At 39.1% G+C, this 18,860-nt stretch overlaps 1 protein-coding gene across 5 annotated transcripts in view; it reads right to left on the minus strand.

Moving 5' to 3' along the window:
• The window catches only part of LOC149311767 (diacylglycerol kinase iota-like), a 303,704-nt gene that overhangs the window by 264,892 nt on the left and 19,952 nt on the right, over positions 1–18,860 (minus strand). The gene's annotated exons all lie outside the window — the stretch shown is intronic.

Below are 18,860 nucleotides of genomic sequence, written 5' to 3' on the forward strand. Positions count from 1 at the left end.
CCTCTGCTTGGCTTAAAAGGGTACAGGGGGTTGAAAAGCATGGTGATATTGCCCTACAAACCTTTTAGAGGGAAGCTCATGGGCAGAAACTACAAAAGTAGTCCTGGGATTGTATGTGGCCCAAAGACCACAATTATCCCAATACGTAGGAGGATCCAGGACAGATTATATATTGTACACAGCTCTGTTCTCAATAGCTCCAGCAGAGAACCGTTAAGGAGATCAGATGGAGCATTTTCCACTGCTGCCCTCTAGTATCTTCTGCCTGAGGAAGCTATCTCACTCTGCTAAATAGGAGAGTGGGCTGTGATCAAAAGGATAAGCTTTATGCAGAGACTGGCTAGCCTGAAATATGCTGTCCTACTCTGGCCAGCCTGGAATCAAGCACGTAACATGGAGAACCAGAGATCCAGTGTGATGTAGTAGTCTGAGTGTTGAACTAAGACTCCATCGAACCAAGGTTCAAATCCCTGTTCAGCCATCAAAATCCAATGAGTGACCATGGGCAAGTCCCAGTCTCTCAGCCTCAGAGGAAAGCAATGGCAAACTCCTGAACAAATCTGGCCAAGAAAACACTGTGATAAGTTCATCCTAGGGTCACTATAAGTTGGAAATGACTTGAAGATACACAACAACAAAACAGAGTACCAACAGAAGCACTGTTAGTATTATACAGTCAACCCTCTGTATCCGTGGATTTTTAATCCACAGGCTCAGTTATCCACGGCTTGAAAATATGAAAAGTATAAATTCCAAAAGCAAACCTTGATTTTTTTAAAAAAATTATATAAGAGACAGCATTTTATTATGCCATTTGTATTTAATAGGATTTGAGCATCCATGGATTTTTGTATCAACAGCTGGTTCTGCAACCAAACCACAGGGGATACCAAGGGCCCATTGCATAATAGCCTAGGTATCTGGACATATTTGAGCAGAATGCCTGTGAGAGAACTCACCAGATTTTCCTGATCTCATCTCCTCAGGAACTTGACCAACAGCCTGTTTGGGGCACACTACTTGCCTGGATTCTGACACATTTTCTCAATGACTTTTTACCATTTACAACACAATTGAGTGCATAATTACAAACTGTTTTGACTGCCTGGACTCCATAGATATGTAAATTAAAATCTTCTGGTATCACACTTGAAGAGGAATAATTTAGAAATTAAATGTCCCTCCAAAAAAAATTGCTGAGAAAAAACTGGTGAAATCAGAAGACCAGGTCTCAAGTATATGATTAATATTAATAGAGGTATGATGAAAAGAAAGAAATTCAAATTGGTTCCAAACCATGATTACAAAAATATTCCCTCAGCGCGCATATGTGTGTGTGTGTGTGTGTGTGTGTGTGTGTGTATCTCCCTGGTCTGGATGCCAGTGTCTTGAGTGTGTAATAACATACATTGACACTGGAATGTCCTATTGTGTTTACCTTCTGCTTTTGCTTTTTCCAGAAGACATTTCCCTGGTAGTGTTTCCCACCTATGACACAGGAGTTTGAAACTCTATAGAAATCAATTCCACCTGCATGATTGCGCTCACTGCTAGTGTTCCAGGTGTGGTGTCCACTAATGGTCTTGTTTTCAAGGACTTTCAGTTCTTCTACATCTGCCAAACCCCAAATGTGACACTAAAAAACCATTTTAAGGTAACTTCCTGTACAGTACTTATTGTAAGAGATGGATTTCCCATTATATCTTGCAAACCCAAGAGCAGCTTGCAAAAATCATACAAGTTTCAACTCCATGGACCTCTTTCTAAAATAAAATACACACAAACACACACACACAACTAAAACTATGGTCATGCTTGATTTGACCATCAAGTAGCCATTTATAGGACACGGGACAGTTCCCTAAAACAAATACCTTAGTTTTAATATCACTTATATTTAGCATTTTAGTACATAATACGATGTCATTACACACTTACCTGTACTAGAGTTGGTCTCTGCCATGCACTGGGGTAAAAAAAAACCTTCCCCAGGCTGTGGAGAATAGATAAAGGAAGGAATTGGGGTTTGGAGTGGAGAGTAGATAAAGGAAGAAACTGGAGTCTGGAGAGTATAGCAACTTTTTATAAAGATGTATATCTATCACGTGTTTAACTAGCACGATATTTATTTAGCAAGAGAGCACATGTGGCGTAGTGGTTTGAGTGCTGGACTAGGACTCCCTGCTCAACCATGGAAAGCCACTGAGTGACTTGGGGCAAGTCACACACTCTCAGCCTCAGACAAAGGCAAAGGCAAACCTGCTCTGAACAAATATTGACAAGAAACCCCTGTGAAAGGATTGCCTTAGGGTCACCATAAGTCAGAAATTACTTGAAGGCACACAAAAACAAAAGGTCCAGCAAATGGGTAAGCATTACTTGGACTCTGCTTCAGAAAGCAAAATGTACTGAAATGGCACTGGTGTGTTCAGAGGACAACATACAACAGAATATTTACTGTGTAACAAAGCTAATGGGGAAAACATGCATTCTAATTTTGTTATTTACTGCCCCATCATCTACATGTAGATCAAACAGAGCTAAAACACAAAACCTGGTTTTACCTTCCTCAGTTTGATGGGGAATGTCCAAGAGAACACTGGATGCTAATTTAATTTATTTACTCTTGTTCCTTTGCCTTATCACTGAATCCATGAAAGTTTATGTAAAGTATTCTGAATTTATCCACTGTAGATTAAGTTAGATACATAATGTAGAGGTGAAAAAAAATGACTGGACTACAATTTACAGATTCTCCCAGTATGGCCAGCTATAATACCTGGGGATTCTGAGAACTGTAGTCCCAAAAGGTAATTCTCCAAAGCTTTGGCCCAGCGTCACGATTGGGTTTTTCTGTTCCTTCCTGAACAGATTCCAAGTCATATGGAAGTGTCTACACATAAACATGTTCACAAAGCATAGACTTACTTTGCACACAATTCACTGTTCTAGAGGGTAATGAAAATAATCTGATCTGTCTGTCTCTTGATAGGACTCTGCCAGTCAAAACACAAAAATCTGTTAATTTTTTACTGACTTCCTATCCATTTCAGGGTCCACTACACCATTCCAGTCTCCAACTATGATCGTTTTCTCATAGTTAAATTTACTTAATTCTTCATTTAGCTTACTGTAAAATTGTTCTTTTTGTTCCAATGGTGCATAGATTCCGACAATCAGATATTTTCCATTCGGAGCTATCACTTCCACTCCAATGTATCTTCCCTCTTTGTCTTTTAGTATGCTTTTTGTGGTGTATTTATTATTTACATAAATGACTACTCCATTTTTTTTTCTTGACATTAGTTGATATGAATTCTTTACCAAGTCTTTTATTGTTCAGAAGTCTGATGTCTTTTTCACTAATGTGTGTCTCTTGGAGACATATTACATCTGCTTTGTGTCTGGTTAGATAATGATATACCTTTCCACGTTTTTGTGGGGAATTCATGCCCCTTACGTTCCATGATATTATTTTATCTTTTCTTAAAAAGAAAATGGAATAATGTTGTATTGATATGATGTAACAGGTTTTTTCTTACATATTTTGTGCTTCACTATCGTTACACTTATGATATAAAGAACATGATGGATAAAAATAGAATTAATATACTATACTTTTATATATAACACCTCGCTTTGTAAGTAAGACTGAAAATATAAATAAGATAAAGCATCATAGTTAGAGATAGAATCATTTATTTGGGGAAGTTAAATACTATATATATTTTTGGTGTTTTTTTTCAAAATGTCAAACAATTTAATGTTGTTGAAATTTAGAGAGAAACAGGAGTTACTCATAAGATTTAAAACCAAGGTAAATAATTTCCAGGATCTATGAAAAGATGATTGTTGTATTTTGATAACTTGTAAGGAAAATATTTTTATTTGATGAAGGGAAACAGAAAAGAACAATATCAGGGTTTAAGATAAAACAATGAGAAAATGTATTGATAAAGTAGAGATTCGAGCAATAGGAAGTGTTGTGTATGTTATATGTTATTTTAGTCATTCCAATGTCCTTAGTGTGTTCAAGATTGTGTCCGATCAAGTGTATGTATATATGTATTGTACTGTACGGTATTGTATTGTATTGTAACATGTTCACATTATGTTTGTAAGAAATAGGAAAAAATATAATAAAAAAAAATAAAAAATAAAAAACACAAAAATCTGAATGTTATATTCTTCCATTTGCAGAAACAGCATGCAATTTTTCTGCTAGATTAGCACCTCAAGATTAATGAAAACAAGGAGCAAAAGAGAGGCACTGAGGGAAAGGAAAGAGAACAACAAACAAATGATCTTTAGCATGCTAAATTGAAGCTGAAAAGAGAAAAATAGACAGAATACTCTGTTTTATTATGGGAAATAGATTGCTTCTTTCTTTTTTCTAGAGTTTCTCCTCCTAGGGCTATTTGCATAAGCAATGCTAACATCTGTCTTCCTTTTTCTAGCATCTGCAATTCAAGTATAAAAGCAACATTGGCTAGAATGCATATTAATGGGATATACAACCAGGTCTTTTTCTATTGTATCAACAGTGTTCCCAAAAGATACATTCTAGGTGGCCAGCCTTTAAAGATTGTGTTTTAAGTGCTTCTTTCTCTTTTAAAGTCACCTGTTGTTCTCTACTCTTTAATATGCAAAAATTATACATATATAGTTCTCTAGAACTTAGATATCTTTTACAAGTATTTGATAAAGAACATCTAATTCTTCTTCATACACATAATGAAGCTACAGAATTTGCTAAATACAGTGATGTTCAGCAATTTAGTTGCTTTTACAAGAGAATGAGACAAATGCATGGAGGAAAAGCCTTCCGTTTAGATGGCTTTAAAAGAGGATTAGACAAATTCATGTAGGAAAAGGCCATCAATTGCTTCTTGTCATACTGACTATATTTTCCTCTATATTTCACAGAGACAGTATGGTTTTGATTACCAGTTGCTGGGAAACAGCAGGAATGGAGAGCTATTTGCCCTCATGTCCTGGTTGCAGGCCATCTAGATATCCACCATAAGTAACAGTGTGGGAAGAACGGATAAGCCTTTGGACTGATCCTGTAAAGTATAACTTATGTAAAATACTGTATTCCATCTTCATCCATAATGTTTTAAGGATAATAGGTAAATCAATTTGATTCCTTGGAAAGCATCCAATTCCTGGATCCTTTCCCATCAGGCTTATCCACCTAAGGCACTGAAAATGCATTCGTTGATGACCAACACTATCACACATATTAAGGTCCTTAAACCTATTAGATTTCTGATGCCAATTTACATTAAGAACTGGCAATATAATTGTGATATCAGAAGAGTTGTTATGAGTCATTTCTTGCACAGTTGTCTGCCTTCCTGTTAGGAAAAGTCATGAAGAAGTGGGGCAGCCCCCTGATGATTCCTCTAAATGTTATTGTTTGATACTTGTTCCTCTTCCATATATATCCAGGGTAGTATCATGCAAAGATTTCAGCAGAGATGCCATCAAGGTGCTGATTACACCCACGTTTATCTTTTATTGTCCATCTGTCCCAGAGTCTGAAATATTGCTATTTCTCTAGTCTCTAGACATATATTTGACACAGTAATACAATATGAAGCCAAGTAAGCCTGTGATCATAGTGAGTTGGCAAGCCTATGACATACTAGGGGAGAAGTTGAAGGAGAAATCAAACAAATTATATTTGTCAAGCCTCAGACAAAAGAAGATGCCTAGCACTAATGAATTTCATGAACGTTCTCATTAGTCATATATGCTTAATTTTAAATTGGAGCTGTGACAGCATAGGATGCAAGCAACTTATATTTTAACATGGGGTTGTAAAGTAGCTTTCTAAATGTTGGCTCTGGCTTACACAAATCTGTGCAAAAATAACCATATCCATAAGGGAGGCATATTTCACCCCTAGCTATGGGGTTCATTTGAATAATGCGACTATAAAGACAGGGCTTGCTATAGCAGTGCCAGTGCTACAGGAGACATTGACACAACTAGCTTCATGCATATGGTTGCATGATTTGGCTGAATTTCCCAGTTCTGTGATAGCATATCATAGACCATATTGTGATTGCAAGTACATCCCAAAGGTACCTGATTCTGTATACCAAGGAAGGTACATTCTGTTTTACATTCCCACCTTTTTCCAGAAAGAGATAAATAAATGGAAGTCTCACCCACAACTCATTGGTCTCCCAGTTCAGCTATAGAACTGAACAATGTGGGAAAGGCAAGAGAGTGAAGAGGGTGAGGTGAGTATGAGTTCTGTTACATGAAAAGCTGACTGGACTGGGTTTATTTTATCTGACTAAGCTGGGGAAGTGCATAGAAAGAGAGAGCAATTTTGGCATTGCTGGAAGGAAAGGGTTTCTTTTGCATGCTTATAAGGGAATGTGTGAGGGGGAGGAAGAAACTTGAATCTAGGAATATTCAAGTGGCTGGGGGTAAAAGTTTCCTCTGCCTACTTAGGTGGGTAACAGTAGCAATACCAAAAGAGGCAGCTCTACCCAGCACACTGCAGTAAAAATGAGAAGAACCTTGTGGCAACTTAAAGATGGTTTATCACCAAGGACAGAGTGAAAGAGCGAAATCAGTCAGAGATTTGTTTGTTAGCTTGCTTGCTTTTTTATTGTAGCTGGTTAATGTATAGGGTATGTGCTGCCTCCCTTCTTGAAGTGCTCTCTGCACCTGTTGTAGAAGACACAGCAGGAGATGTGCTGGTACTAAGATGGCACTAAAGAAGAACACCCATTTACATATATGTAAGCAGCTTAGGACACAGCAAAATAAAGTGACTTACCGCTCCCAAATTCAGGTCAAATTCAGTCTGCCTCCTGGTGTTATTGTATGGCTTTTGTCCCCAAAACACCATCTGGGTACAGCCCAGCTCCAATACTGGTCTGAGAACTTGCTTTGGTGGCCATTTTTCAAAGTCGGAAAGCTCCCAACTTTGAAAAATGGCCACCAAAGCAAGTTCAGGGACCAGTATTGGAGCCGGGCTGTACCCAGATAGTGTTTTGGGGGCAAAAGCCATACAATAATGTCAGGGGACAGACTGAATTTGACCTGAATTTGGGAGCGGTAAGTCACTTTATTTTGCTGTGTGCTAAGCTCCTAAATCTCAGTTTTTATTGCAAGATCAGGAATGCAACCACAATGCAACCTTGAGACCCACCTGTACTAAGATTTGAACAAGACACTAAAACTGTTCTGTTCTTCACTTTCTTTTGAAGCAATAGAAGCAGGACTGCAAGCGAACTGAGAATAAACGACATACCTACCATCAAAGGTTATATACCATGGGCATAAGAATTCCCAGCTGACGTTTTCAATTTATTGAAATGAAACTATTAGTCTAAGCAGCAGCCATCTTAAACTCATTTAAGTCCTTTCCCCAGAGGCTGCTATATCCCATGGGAGCCCAAATGTCAAGAGCATTAAAGGAATCTCAGCATATATTGTTTTACAGCAACAAATTTTTAAGACAAAAATTGCTATGTCTTGGTAAGGCTGAAACTGCACAGTATGTTGTAAAGTTAATTTTCCAGCTCTACTTACAACCTCTCCACATTTGATGAAATTGCATCTGATCAAGTAGATTTAAGTCTACAAAAGCTAATGCTACCAACTTCTTTCTCTTAGGTTGCATCTGCACCGCAGAAATAATGCAGTTTGAAACTACTTTAACTGCTATGGCTCGATGTGATGGAATTCTGGGATTTGTAGTTTTGTGAGATATTTTGCCTTCTCTGACAGAGAGCTCAGGTGCCACAACAAGCTTCAAATCCCAGGATTTCATAGCACTGTGCCATGGCAGTTAAAGCAGTGTCAAACTGCATTACTTCTACAGTGCAGATGCAGCCACAGTTATCGCAAAGGTGCTGCAAGATCCCCATCCATACTTCCCCACAGCAAAGTAATATTGGGAAGGAATGGTTTCCAATAAAGTCATATGGGGAAGAGGAAACAATTGACCTTCCTCCCGCCTGCCATTCTTGCCCAGTTGCATCCCCATTCACTCTCACTCCCAGCCTCTTTTCTGTCTGCCAAGTTTCAATAAGAACCTAGGGCACAGGAGACAGAATTTCAGCAGTAGCTCTAATGTTCTTTCCCATCATTTCTGTATCTAAAACAGATCATTATACAAGCTCTTAAATGCACTGCAGAAGGCTCTTACTCTATTTGAAATTAATCCTTGAAAACAAACCACCATTACCTTCTTGTTTTATCATTATCCATTTATCACTTGTTACACTGTCAGTGAAAAACTAAAAGTTGACATCCTCTATTGTGCTTCTGTGTATTTAAATACTGCACAGAAGAGAGATTGTGAAATGATCTCACTGCCTGCCATTGATTTCCCCACCTTTGTTTATGTTGCTGGCAGTTTGTGTGCTTACATGTAGTAAATTCTGCTCATTGTTTACAGCACTGACATGAGAAATTACTGAGACTGTTTTGTAAGAGGCCAAACATTTCTATCAAAGCAAAATATGATACTTAGTGCCTGACAGATTGCTTTTGTAAAAAGCCATACAAAACCAAAGTCACACCTCTAAAATAAGAATATGGAGTTAAAATACATACAGGATGGTTTCATATCTCCCATCATGGACCTGTCCATACTCTAAGATCAATATCTGAACACCAAACACTTGATCCAAGATAAGCCTGGAAGTGATGCCAATACAAGGGGCCTCTTTGGTTGTGTCCTTCCCATCTACAGAATATTATCCCAAATGACATTTACCTGCTCCAATATTATACTTTAAGTGTCAAATTTAAGACATTTGTCTGCTCCTAGCCATTTCATGGCCAGACTTTAAACTGTATGGCAAATAATTGTCCTTATTTGTTAATCATCAGGGAGAAGAGAAAACTATAGTTTTATATTGCTTTTTTTTAAAAGATACATTTTTTAAATTTTTTTATTTATAAAAACATTTTATATACAAAAACAATAAAAAAAGCTTCAGGTTATATTGCTTTTTTAAGTATTATTTTAAATTTTAATTGTCCTAGGATGTGTGCACCCTTTCCTTTTTTAAAAAAAGGCAGCATCAAAGACCTGAGAACCCAAACATGGACACAGATCATTTGATTTTAAAAATGTAAAAGTGGAAGTGAATTTTCCCCTTCTAGAAGGGAAGATACACATTTTGAGAGAGAAAGAAGAATGGGAGCAAGAAGAGACATTAAGAGAGTTGTTAGAAAATAGTATCAGCACTTACAAACAAGAGATCTAGACAACCAACAATGGCATCTAGTGACAGAACACAGTATTGCTCACATAATAAAAGAGACAGGTTATAAATACAGTAGTGACACCTGGTGACAAAATTTAGCATTTGTCCTTCCAGACCCAAGAAAGGTGTTGTGGATTACCAGGGATATGGGCTGGAGTTCCTATGGCAATTTTCTCTCTGATCCTTGCCAGAAAGGCATATAACACAGCATATAATATGGGGTGTTAGGTAAGTCAAGAGCAACTAATAGATTTCTGTGTGATTTGCAGTAGGGGTTCCCTCTTCACCCCAGATTAGACTGATGAAAAGTAAAAAAGGAATCTTGCCCCCCAAAAGTGAATTCTTGAATGATTCTGTTTAGTTCTGTTGTTCAAAGCAAGTTACATAGCTCAGAATTCCTCAGTTCTAAGTGAATGGGTTGTCATTGCAATTTAATAATACTCAGAGCAGAAGTAAAGAAATCAGTGGGACTATTCAGTCATGAATAAATTGGTCAATCTCGGGATTCTAATAAAAGCCAAAAGATATCTCACATATTTGAGGTTTGCTTAAAATGTAACAAAACAAACTGACGGGCATGGCATCCTAACTCTCCCTCGCCTATATCATCCTCTGCTATTGGCAGAGGAAGTGATAGCATTGCATCACAGGGTATCCAGGAAATCATTTTCCAAACTAAATGTACAGCGAGCAGAGAAGAGCTTTTAGCAGTGTGCAGTTATGGAAGGGTAACACTCAAAGCAGTGATAGCTGGTGTGAAAATGAGCGGTACAAATAGATAAGTGCCCCAATTTTCATCTGGAAAATGATGAAGGGCATAAAATATCTGGCTGGACTTCATTAGCTTTAAGAATTCACTTGGCAAGCAAAGAGCAAGTAAGTAGAAGCGAGACAAAAGTGGTGATGAATGTAGATTCCTATGGTCACTGGCTGATTTCAGTTATCTGGAGAATGGATAAGTGGTTTTAGAAATTAATTTTGCAATTTAATTCTCTTCCATTCAAGGATGCAAAATATATCCAAGGATTTCATTGCAGGGCAAGAAGCGTGTTTGTTTTTTCGCTTTTGGAATCTCTAATTTATTGTGCAAGACTATGGCAATTTAATTCAATATAACACCAGAGATTGAGAGCAAATGTTAAGCATAGCAGTCCCAGAAAGCTGGAGGGCATGACATGGCTGCAGAGCTAGACAGCAGTCACTACCCAACAGGTGAACAGGATTTCCTTAATCCTATCAAAACCAACTGAAAATCTCCATTTGGCTGCCCTTCTATTTTCTCAATAAAAACAGGGAAGCTCTTTAGTGGATTAGATTCTCTTCATTGGAATGGTCTTCCCTGGCATCTTTCTTAGATTTGATTAACAGGATGAAAATGGGCAGCTTGGAGCCTATTTTTCCCCCATGAATTCTCTTAGTCCTGCAAGTTTGGTTGAATATATTTATCAAACTCATATTGTTTTAATTTTAAAAGCTGCAGAAAACCCTAAAGAGATTAATGCCTGTGACATATCTCACAGAACCGTTCTCATTCTGAATGCAACAGAGGAGTGATGAGTTCTGGAGTGGTATGTTAATGGAACAGCTTAGAAAAGTTACTTTTTGGGCTACAACATCCCAAACACCCAGATAAATAGATTCTTTGTGCCACTTTGTCATAAGCAGTCTCCAAGGTTACCCAATCCTCAATGCATCTGTGAAGAATCTCTCACAGCAAGGCATGTGGAAATGGAAAAGGCAATAAGTTTGAGGAGGATATAGGTGGAGCCCAACCTTGCACCTGGGATGGTAGGACACCTTGCATCACTCCTGCTTGCCAGAGTACCACTACCACCACCATCCCAGACAGTGTTTGTTATGCCCCTTGGAATATAAAGGCCCTTCTTACCGTCTGCTGTTCATCTTAATGCTGGACATTTCATTTTACAGAAATAAGATAACTTGCATGTGTGGCTTTTATGGGGGGGGGGGGGGAGTCCTGAAAGCTATGAAACAAAACTGTCCTATAAGAAAACAAAAACAGCAAGAGAAAGAGCCAGAAGATGAAATTACATTTTCTCTAACAGAATTATCTGTTGGATGGAGTACATCATATTCTTTCTTGGGTCCACTCCAGTCCTTAATGGACTCAGCACCACACTTGGCACAAACTCTTTTACCAAACAGGCTTAGCAAGTTAGGCCAAAAACTGAATAGATTTGGAAGATTAATTCTCGCTTCTTTTATGGCTCTAAAGGTCCGAAGCACCAATCTAGAGAAGTACTTCCTTCCAAAATGCTTCTGTGACACTGACAGACACAAGACAAAGTATAATTGCTCAAGCAATCTCTACTAAATCATAATTACCAGCCAGATGGCAATCTGAAGCTGAATAAGCTAAATAGATAAGCATTTATAATGATTTGTTTTAATTTTCTGTGCTCATAATTTGGAAATTATTTTAGCTCATAAAGTATTTTATTAATTATATTCTTCTAATTTTTTAAATTAAAAAATCCCTCTAGGTTACCCTTCATCACAACAGATTATAGAACAATGTATAGCAATAAAAATAAAGTAAAATCAAAACAGCCTGGTTGGCATCGTACTAGGGAGTTACAATGGCATAAATCCAACTTGCACCATTATAACCCATTTTTTAATTATTACAGAGGTTGGAATTCTGTTCCAACTATGCAAAAACTACAACTGCCCCACAAAAAAATCCTTTTTAGTGTGGTTGCCCTCTCCCCCAAGATGGTCATTTTCATGTTGATGTGAGGAGAGCAGCAGAGATGAATAAAGCTATTTTCCTTTAGCTGGATACACAGAAATAGCATCAAGCCTGTAGGATGCTCGTCGTAATGTGTCGAATTAAAAGAAAATAGCTGGACACATGTGTAATGTTCCTTCTCTTTCCACCAACAGAGAAATGGTCACTTGGGAGACTTAAAAGGTGGGTTTTGATGGGGTTGCACTGGGTAGCATATATAGCTGTATGGCACAGGCTGCTGCCACATTGCAGAATTAATGCAGTTTGATACTGCCTTAACTATCATGGCTCCACAGTTGCCCACTACTTTCTTGGGGGGAGAAAACTGGCACAACTAGTTTAAAATATCATGTTGGAGGTACAGGTAAATATCTTTCTCCATCTGAGACCTAGAAGAATCACTACCAGTGATTCCATCTGCTTTGCTAGAGGTAAAGGGCACTTTTCTATGTTCGGCACCATCAATGATAGCCAGAACTTGGTGGGAGTTAGTTTTTGGACTATTATTATTATTATTATTAACCTTTATTTATAAAGCGCTGTAAATTTACACGCGCTGTACATACAATCTTTTTAATTAGACGGTTCCCTGCCCTCGCAAAATCCATCAGCCAGCATTTCCACTAGCAGGTACAACCCAAAAAGTAACTTCCCCAAGCTGTGATCATCTCTGCTATGCCTTTCTTTGCCCACTATGTAGGTGTTCAAAAATGCTAATGGTATACATGGATCCCTCATTGCTAATCCTTTGCTGATCCCAATTCACATTTTTTCATGATGATACAGACAGAGGAGATGGAGAACAAAGTGAAGAGGAGAGATGGAGGGCAGTGTCTTGTTGAAGGAAGCACCAATGGCAACCAAATTGATCAGAATTGCAATTTCTATCTTGTTATCCAACCTCAGTCAAAATGGGCCTACATTCAGAAGACCTAGGACCTGCCTCCTCATTATCAACAGTACAAGAATCTACTACATCTTTATACAGCCACGGTTAGGGTTGCCATAACCCTCCTGGCGGCAGGACATTCCCAGTTTTTCACCACTAGGGGTATCCCTGCACGGTTTCCTCCTTGACTCCCGTGTTGCCAATCTGGTGACTTTCACACCAAAATGGGTACTTTTCAGAGGTGGTTGGTTTCAATGGTAATTTTGAGAGTTGAAATAAGTTCCAATTATTTTTATTCAATTAGGGCTACTTTTTATTGCCATATTAACATTACAGGGACTTTCCAGGGATTTTGACTGAATATTTGGTGAGATATTGGGGAGGGGGGGGGGATTTGGTGAGTTTTGGCCAAATGTTTGGGGAATTATCTTCAAGGCTTGTTGGCAACAGGAGGTTGCCAGACTCAGGAAGAGGAGCTCCTCCTCTGTTTGGTCCCCAAGGCAGCAGGGGGGAGAGGGCCATTTCCTTTGGCACCGAGGCGAGGATGATGAGGAAGAGGAGGAGGAGGAGGAGGAGGTGCCTGGCCATTTTCAAGATTTATTTTGCCCCTGTGTATTTTTTCTAACTTTGACTTCCAGGGCTCAGTGCTCTGGAATTCTGGTGTCTGTGAGGCATTTGGCCTTCTCTGTGAGAGAGCTCTGGTGCCACAATAAACTACAATTCCCAGGATTCCATAGCACTGAGCTCTGGCAGTCCAAGCAGTGTGTTTTGGACACAGATATCCTCCTTTTGTGAGTTAAGGAATGAATCCAGTCCCTAGCCTTTCTATCTCTCTCACACACTGCAGGGGTAATAACCCACTTTGAGACTGCTTTAACTCAATGGTAGGGAATCCTGGGAATGCTAGTGTTTGGGAGACATTGAGGCTTCTCTGTCAGAGATGGCTCTGAGGCCACAATAGACTACAATTCCCAGGATTCCCCAGCACTGAGCAGTCTCAAACTGGACCATTTCCTCAGTGTGGATGCACCTGGTGAGGCATTCTGGGCACTGCAGTTCAACTACGTTTGGAGGGTTATGGGACTCCCTGTCAGAGATAGCTCTGGGGCCACAGTGTACTACAATTCCCAGCATTCCCCAGCACTAACCCAGGACAGTTAAGTCACTCTCGAACTGGATTCTTTCCTCAGTGTGGATGCAGCTTTGGTGAGGAACTCTGGGCATTTCAGTCCAGCTATGTTTTATTTCTGCAGTGTGTTTTGGACCAGAGACAATGTGACCAGACATCCTCCTCCTTTTCCAGGACATGTCCTCCATTTTGATCATGCCTAAGAAACATGCATTTATATTAACATTTTTAAAAAATCATCAATTTTTTTCGCGTGTCCTCCATTTATTAAAACTGTGTCTTCCATTTGAAAATGTTTTCCTACATTTGTCCTGGTTTGGAGGTCCTGACTTATGGCAACCCTAGCCATGGTTGAAAAGAGATGTGTACTACCTTTTGTAGCAAAAAGGCATATTGTCAATTTATTCCTGCTCTCTCTTCTTTAATGAGTTACTGACCCAGAACACTACATTTCCTCATATCCTGTGAACTGCTATGTTTGCTCAATAATGTTTGATGACAGATTTTGTCAATAGCCTTTAGAAAGTTAAAGTAAATAGTATTGGCTCCTTCACACACACACACACACACACACACTGACATGCTTCTTGTCACTCTAAGAAAACTCTAGAAGGTTAGTGACCCAGGGATTTATTTTGCAAAAACCATATAGACTCTTCAGGGGGGAAAACCTCTGTTTATTTATTTAATCAATATTCATGTCACTTCCCTTATCTAACAATATCTCAAAGTAATGTCCTTCTGTAGATTTCTCCTATACACTTAATATTTCTATTTTTAATCATGCTTTCCACCAACTCAAGCAGAACAGATGTTAAGCTAACTGGTCTCTGATTTCCTGCATTCCTCATGCATGGATTCCTTTTTAACAACTGGCATGACATTAGCCACTTCCTAGACCTCTGGGACAGATTATGCTTTTAGGGAGAAGTTATGTGTTTTTATTAGAACATCAGCAATTTCACATTTGAGTTCTTTAGGAACCCTTTGATAGGCCTGGTGACTTGTTTGTTTTTAACAAAGGTTATTGAAAACCAAGTTTGTCAATGAAGTATGGAATGTCATCTCTTACAACTGCTTAATTCCTTAGGAAGCTTTCCTGAAAAGGTCAGTTCAGGCATGGTTTTATGCCCTATATAGTCTCCAACAGTGACAGAAGAAAATAATTCATTCAGTCCTCTGCAATCTCCTCATCCGCCTTCAGTTTTCTTTTAACTCTGTTCTCACCCACTGGTTCAACTGCTTTCCTAATCTGCTTCCTGCTTCTGAAGTAATTAAGAAAATTAATTAGCATTGCTCATAATGGCTGAATAAAGGTATCACTGTTCTGTGGATTTTGACTGTTATTGTACTTTGCTATATGGCCAACATGGCTACCCCTGAAAATATTGTTAGTGATATACTCCTCAGAATTCTTTTTTGCATTGCTTATTGTCTACTTGCATTTCTTTCATGTAATTCTTAAAAAGGGATCTATGCATGAGGAATGTAGAAAATCAGAGATCATTTCACTTAACAGCCTTTTTGTTCTCTTTGATTTGCTAAGACTTCTTTTCTCATGCCTTCCTTCACAATAAATGTCAGTATTCTTGTGTATTTGCTGGTACCAGTTCTCATCTGGGGTGTACATTCTAGCTGATCTTTGAGTAATTTTCCCCCTCCCAGCATCCTAGAGCAAGATTTCTAGTTGATGTTGTTAATTGTACTCAGGTCAGTTTCAGCATATGACTGTCCTATGAATGAGAATCCCATAGGTCTTTGCTAGGCCTGAGTAGGCCTGTAGGTCCCAACTGGGCTTTGCTTGGGCCCCTTTTAGGCCCAAAGGACCTTGACAGGCCTTTACTAGCTGGTGGGTATTTGTATGCCTGTAGTCCTGGCTTAATCTGAATGTTGGACTAGGACCATTGTCCTAGGGTTGCCACTGTGATGTGCCCAGAAAAGGGGGTGATGGATCAAAGGGTATCCTCTTCATCTGAAAATGACAGGGAAGGGGATAACATAGCAGTCATTTTGGCCAAGTTAGAGGCCTTTGAATGCTTTGACACTCCTCCTAAGCAGGCAACTCCCTCTCCTTAAAAGCAGCTAGGGGAGCAAATAAGGCAAAGGTCACTAATCAAAAGGCAGAGACAATAGGACAGGGGTAGGCAACCATTTTGAGCCGGGGGCCGGGTTGCTGTCCTTCAGACAACTGGGGGGCCGAAGCCAAAAAATAAATAATTAAATAATTTTTTTAAAAAATTAAATATATAAATAAACCAGGACAAATGTAGGACAAAATTTTCAAATGAAAGACACTTTTTTTAAAAAAATGGAGGACACACGAAAAAATTTGCTGATTTTTTAAAAAATGTTAATATAAATGCATGTTTCTGAGGCTTCTATAGACAATTGCCCCCCAAAGGCCCCGGTGGCAATCGGCGGCAGGACCAGGCTGGGGCCGGTCCCAAGGCCTTGCCAGGCCACATCCGGCCCGCGGGCCGCAGGTTGCCTACCCCTGCAATAGGAGGACTCTGCAGGAAACTGCAGCAGGCAATGATGATAGTGCAGTCATGGCAGCTGATGACCTTGCATGATTGGCAGACTCAAACAGCTCCAGTGGGTTCAGATGAGGCTCCTGACTCCTAGTGTGGTCATGGGAGGCTACAGTTGGCCTTGGGGACCTTGGAGTGTTCCTGTAGGAGACATTAGTACACCAGATACCAGTAGTGATTTTGCTGCAGTGAGGGGAAGACTACTTTCACAACCTGCATCGGTCTGGGCTTGGGGCAGCCTCAATGAGCTTCTTGGTTGAATTATCCCTGTAGTGCAGTTACTCAGCCATGGCAAGGTGGGGACTGAAAAGCTATGGTCCCTTCATCCAGCAGTGCTTACAAGGCAGTTCTCTGTTCAGGACAAGAGCAGTTGGTCCCTTTGTGTGATCATTTCCTATAGTCTATGAGAGATAAGATACTGCAGAGAGAATACACTGATATGTTCACTTTCCTTTATCAGGATTTGTAGAAAAGAGACAAGGAAGAGATGGATGACAAAAAAAAAAAGGAGAAGCTAGGGTTGATGGAACTTGAGGAAATTGGATGCCTGGATTCTTCATATATACCGAGGTTAATTCTAGGGCACCCCCTTTGTGATCTTTGTCCTTGATCCAATACATGGACATCATGCAGATTTTTCAGGACCCACTTGGCTCCTTTATGATGCGGCCTTCTGTAAAAGGGTGGTGATTAAATCTGCCCTCATATGAGATCAAATTCAACCACAGCTGTGGAAGCATATGATGACTCCTGCATGACTGGCTCAGAGTGAGTTGTCACAGAGGGATCGAACTGAACAAAAGGGACCAAGGGTTTGAAACAGTTCAGTCTCAGGATACTCAAGAACAGCAGCAGAGGTTACTCTGCTGTGAATTTGGGGTTTGGGGTGCTTGCAAGACCACCTGTGTAAGTTTCAACATGAATGCTCAGTCTGTGGGATCCCTCATTTAATTTGTAACTGTCCAAAGGAAGGGGTCAATCAGCAATCAGGTAAGTGAGGATAAGTAGTGCAATCTACTAGTTTGCAACAATTGAAGTAAAGTGAAAACAAAATGGGAAAATAGGAAGAAAAAGGAGAAACGGGGACACTTGAAAAGCTGCTGAACAAGTAGGACAACAGGATTAATCAGGACTTTCCCTTTCAGATCAGGATAGTTGAGGAATCTGCAATAATTTACCATTTTAATTTTAGCTAAAATGCCATATTACAGAAGTAAAAAAAAACCACCAATCTATAAAAACTATATAGTTATATAATTAAAACAGTTTAAATACAGTTTAAATCATAACTGAAAACAGAAAAGATAAAAACACAGCACACCACTTTCACAGCATAAGTGTTGATTTGACAGGTTTCCAATGATTCAATGGTTGTACTCTAGTTGAAACTAGGAATTGAATGAAGGCCAAACTTCCAGGCACTTCCAATTTTACATAAAATATTGCAAAGTCTTAGTTTTTGACAGGTACAGTCTGTTAGGTCCTTGCTTTAGGGGCAAAGCTTGCCCCAGGACTAAGCAAAGTTGCCCACCTATTATAGAGTTTTCAAGATGTAGTTATATCACTATTCCCCCCCCCCTTTTAAGGGAAGGAAAAGTTTATATTAAGGATTTCTATGCCATTTCCCCACATTACCCAAAGTAGCTCCCCCACAATCACATTATAAAAACAGATGACATTAAAAAAAATCAGCAACAAAATCAGTGATTAAATCAGTGGAAGCATTCCTACCAGCAAGCAGCACCATATGATGACTTTTCATTAGAACTAACAAGTTCAGCTATTTCACTTTATTAATCATCTGCCCTTTAACTAAACAACTACATATACATATGTATACTGGCAATATTTGTATCGTTTGGAGATGCTGAAAGGAGTTGAAGATAACTTACCATTTAATATACAAAAGATTCCACTAATTACTAGAAGAAAATGATATTTTCTTTGGTATTCTCTAGCACAAAAGAAAATAACTTTTTTCCTAGTACTGTAATTAGTGAATTCTTTTGTATATTAAATACTAATTCTAGCAAATGCCTTTGTGGTGTAGTAATTTTAGTACTGAACAAAGACTCTGGGAGAGCACATTTTAAATCCCAATTCAGTCATACAAACCCATTGGGTGACCTTAAGCAAGTCACACTCTCACAGCCTCAGAGGAAAGCAATGGCACAACTCCTCTGAATAAATGTTGCCAATAAGACTGCATGATAGGGTTGCCATAAGTGGAAGTCTACTAGAAGATACATAACAACTCTCCAGTACAGTAGTACACAAGAATCAAAATATATTTAAAAACAAGCAAGGCCTG

The sequence above is a fragment of the Sceloporus occidentalis genome, unplaced genomic scaffold (assembly GCF_023333645.1).
Source record: "Sceloporus occidentalis isolate IW3139 unplaced genomic scaffold, rSceOcc1.0.p SCAF_5, whole genome shotgun sequence".
In the NCBI taxonomy this organism is placed as follows: Eukaryota; Metazoa; Chordata; class Lepidosauria; order Squamata; family Phrynosomatidae; genus Sceloporus; species Sceloporus occidentalis.